We start from the raw sequence: 4,592 nt of genomic DNA on the forward strand, positions 1-4,592 counted from the left end.
TCCCCTTGCCCTACAACGAAACAAAACAATTATCGGCATCAAACTGATAACGCAAAACAGACTACAAAGATAAAAATAAGTTAGACTGAACTTCAGTTAGCACACTGTGCCCAGAACGCCTCTAAGGAATCTCTTGCAGTGTCTTCAGCGACACTCTTGTTATTTCCATTATAAAAAGGCAAATTAGGTACAAATAAAGGGACTCAAAAGTCCCTCTGAACTCACCCAGTTCATCTGGCTTTCATTCTTGCCAGAGACACAATCAGTTTAAAGCCATTTCATACATAAAAGCTTAAACTGTAAATGAAGCTAAGACCTTTTTGCATCAGAATCAAGCTTTCATAGCAAGACTACCAACAGATGGATCCGTCCCAGCAATACTCCTTTACCCCAGAACAAAGAACCTGCTCCTTCGGTTGCTCTACATTTTAGCACTCCTCCCCACTTACCATTTCCAAAACACCTTCAGCGCTGAAGCTCAGGTGTGCAGCTTTCCAGAACACACGGTAAGGACACCAAGTGTTTTGCCTGGGGCTCCTTGAACACCCTCGTGCTCCAAGGCAGCGGCCAGATGCACTCAGTGCTCCTAATGCCTCAGCACCGCTGAGTCGGTTTCAGAAACAGGTCACTTGGGTTCCCTCAAGAAATCATCTGCTCATACCCTGGCACAGCACAGACTTTCTATTCCAGCATTTTATTCCCAGGTTAGCTCTCATCGTCAGTCGCTTGGCTTGCTTAGTACCTACCTCAGGCGACTATACCTCTATCTCTTCCAGTCAGAGAGCGGAGAACAACCAAAGCCACTTCAAAGAAAACCAGAACATGAAAGCCTTCACTTCTTCTCAACTATTTTTAGCCTTCTCATTCTTGCAGAGGATGAACTTCAGAGTTTCTAAGCCCTTCATGCCTACTCAGGTTCTCAAGAAGAGACACTTTCCTCTGTGGCTAATCGATCAGCTTATAACCTCTCCAGCCCTCTCCCTCTGGGCACGCCGGGGAGAAAATCCCTCCTTTTACCTGAGCTCTTTTAGAGAAATTAATCAACTTCCCAGCTGGATCTGATAAGTGACGAAGGCCACCTGATCCTCAGCTAATCAGGGGCAGCTGCGGGAGGGGATGAAGAGGAAAACAACTGCCAGCTGAGAGAAACACCCAGCGGTGTCCGTAGAGCCTACTGGCCTCTGGCAACGCTCTATTTCATACTGCGCACACACAAAACATTAAATACATAGAATACGCAATTAAAGATGCTGTAGTTACTCAATATGAGAAATTTTTGCAGATAAACATTTTCTATCCCAAACTATGTGCATATAACTTAATTCAAATTATTAATGAAAATAATTAATGTTACTTACAAAGGAAAAAAGTTAATTTGTATTACAAAACCCCTTTGTTTATGCCAACTTTTTACTAGCAGGTATCTTGCCATTTTTATTTTCAGACATCCCCAATATGCACATAACACTCACGTAATACAAAATCTGAGACTAAGATTCTATATGAATCTTGATGATTTCATATGAAATATGGGAGGGAACTATAACATTAAAGAAGCAGCTGACGAGTCAGAGTACTACTCAAAATTCAATAGTCCAATTACATCAGATGTGTTTCAGAAGACAGTAACACTAAGCTAATGTAATTCAGCCCCCAAGACATAGAAATTTTAGCCCCTCTCTTTCAGCACATATTCTAAGTAGACCCAAAGTAACTATTTTAATTTGCTTTCGTTAAGAGATTTATCCAAGTAGTTACTTATATAATGGAAATTCCAGAATAAATGACCTGTATGATAAGACACACTATGCTAATAGATGTTTTTACACTGTAGTTCTCCCTATATTCCAGCTATTCACCCTGTGTTAAGGTAAGTGGTTGCTTTGCTTTGCTCTTCTTAAAGGACTCTGTTTTGGCAGATAAATATTTTCCATAGCGTGACAGTTTCTTCATATTTTGCCCTGCTAGCGAAACTGAAGAGCAGTACTTTTAAAGTAGTCTCCACTCTTCCTCACTGAATACGGAGCCTGTTGCTGTGCGTCAGCCGAGAGAAGAGACATCGTGGTTGTTACCTACCGCAACTCGGACAGGGGCTGAACGTTCTCACCTCGTGTCGCAGAAGCCTCTGACCAACCGCAGTACATAAATCACTTTTGCGCTTAGACAGTAAGTTGGGCCATGAGATGCACTAGAAGGTGTGAAGCACGATTCTTTCCTAACGCTATATTAAAATATACACATGGAGCATTAACAGAGCCTTGTGGGCTTTTCTGAATCCCGCGGATGTTTCTCCCAGCTTTCGTGTTTGCTTGCTCTCTCGCCCCGCAGCTCATCCCATTAGCGAGGGCTCAGGTGGCAGCGACCACATCCAGCTGGAAGTAGTTGGCTAATTTCCCGAAAAGAGCTCAGGTAAAAAGAGACCACTTCTTATGAGTGACCTTGGGAGGAGAGAAACAGAGAGCTTAGAACATCGGTGTTAAAACAAAACAGATGTACAACTTTTGGATAATCTGTAGGCCTGAAGGGTTCCCTTTGCACAGAAAATGGCCGTGTGTGAGTCTCCGCAGCATTACAAACTATCACAAGCACTTTACAACTCTCTTCTCTCACTGACTTGCTTTCCTAGACAGCCAATGGAAATTGCCACCGCTGCACAGTGGTTTGGAGCTGGACTATCCACAGGTTTACCTCAAACGCCAGGGTGGCAAGGGGAAACGTCCCGATGCAAGAAGAGTAAAATCCTGGTGAAAAAGAGCGTATCCCGTTACTGGCTACAGGCGGTGACTTTGAACCCCTCAGCAGGCAGATATCAGCCCTCCTATACGGTTTGTTCTGCCTGAAGGCAAAATAGCACTTCAGAAAGTGCAGCAGGGCTACCGAGTATTGGAGGGAAGAGAGAGAGAGGAAAAAAGCCTGATGGTGAATTTTTGGCCTCCTTGGGTTTAAAAGGGGGCTCACCCAAAAGCGATGGATCAAACCAACCAACCCAGCACTGACTTGATAACAGCTCTCTCTGAGGCTGGTTTACAACTGCAGCACAAACAACCCCAGAAACTAAGGGCAATCAGAAGGTTTAGTTCAGTTACTTGGGGTTTAATTTCTCAAGGAGGGGGGAAAGGAGAACCCAAAAGCATGAGAACAACCCATATATTCAACCTGGGCCCAAAAATGCCGTCAGAATGCTCCATTGCATGGGAACCCTAACGGCACTGCTTAATTCATACAGTGCTGCCGAACCTTTGTGATTACACAGTCATTACACTGATTTTTAACTCAGTACTTAATGTAAGAAACATTTTGAAAATAAGCTACCTTTTTTTTTTTTTCTTAAAACGCTATGATGGTTTCGGAGTTGACATCTCTGCATTGCTTCGCATCATGTTACTGTGAGGGTTTAACACACCATCTCAAAATGCTTCTCCATAGATATTCAGATTAAAAAATGGTAGAATAAGATATTCTAGCCGTTCAGCTAAATTACTGGCTTGCCCAAATACCAGATGCTTCAGAAGGCTTTTTTAGCCCCACTCAAAGATGTTACGGTCTCCTAGGAAACATTACACTCTATGCCTAGCCCTAAAGGTTTTAAGTTTTATGCTTGTGATAACTGATAGTTCAAGAAGACCTCGCTTAAAGCATCCCCTGCTTGTATTACGTACAGATACCGCAGAAGGAGAATAAACCCTCTTGTTCAGCAGATGGCACGAAAGGAAGAGGATTAGGGAGAGACAAGAAAATAAAAAACCGTTGTGTACACTCAGTACAAATATGTGGTAGAATAATGCTCTGGATAAGCCATGTTGGTCCAGTTGCCAGGTATGATAATTATAAAGAAACCAGGGGTATTGTTGGCAAAATATATCAGCTGTAAATCAGTTTGAACATGCAATAAGAGTTCTGCACTACTTCCGCACGCAATGACAGGGGACCTAGCTTAAAATTATAAACAATAAAACACATTGCAACGGGTTCTGGTTTCAGGGTCTTTTGGGTTTTCTTTTGGGGGGTTGTTTTTATAATTCAGATGAACATTATTTATAATTCAGTGGACACGATAAAAAAGATCAGCTTTGCCATATAAGTTAAAGGCAGCTAAGCAATCGCTTGACATCTTAACACAGGAAACTAAGTGGATAAAGAACATAAGCCACTCAGTGTCTGTGGGGAAGAACTGTGTACAAATCTGAATTATTTACTGTTTATACTCACTGCTATTAGTTTACTCAGGTAAGACTTCACAGTCACATCAAGTCAATCCTATAATTCGCAAAAATATTTAAGCACACCCTTTAATTCAAGCATTCAAGCATCCTTTAATCCAGTAACATTTCTAATAGAGAAAAAGAATTTTCCACATGTTAAATGTTTGCTAAATAAAAGGAGTTTATTTTAACACACAAATGTAAAAATCACAGAATGGTTTGGGTTGGAAGGGACCTTCAAGACCATCCGGTTCCCCCCCCCTGCCCTGGGCAGGGCCACCTCCCCCCAGCCCAGGTTGCTCCAAGCCCCGTCCAACCTGGCCTTGAACACCTCCAGGGATGGGGCAGCCACAGCTTCTCGGGGCAACCTGCCCCAGGGGATCACCACCC

At 42.8% G+C, this 4,592-nt stretch overlaps 1 protein-coding gene across 1 annotated transcript in view; it reads right to left on the reverse strand.

The window, feature by feature from the left end:
* Positions 1 to 4,592, reverse strand: part of GALNTL6 (polypeptide N-acetylgalactosaminyltransferase-like 6) — a 312,073-nt gene that overhangs the window by 285,463 nt on the left and 22,018 nt on the right. The gene's annotated exons all lie outside the window — the stretch shown is intronic.

The sequence above is a fragment of the Charadrius vociferus genome, unplaced genomic scaffold (genome assembly GCF_000708025.1).
Source record: "Charadrius vociferus isolate BGI_N301 unplaced genomic scaffold, ASM70802v2 scaffold141, whole genome shotgun sequence".
Taxonomy (NCBI): domain Eukaryota; kingdom Metazoa; phylum Chordata; class Aves; order Charadriiformes; family Charadriidae; genus Charadrius; species Charadrius vociferus.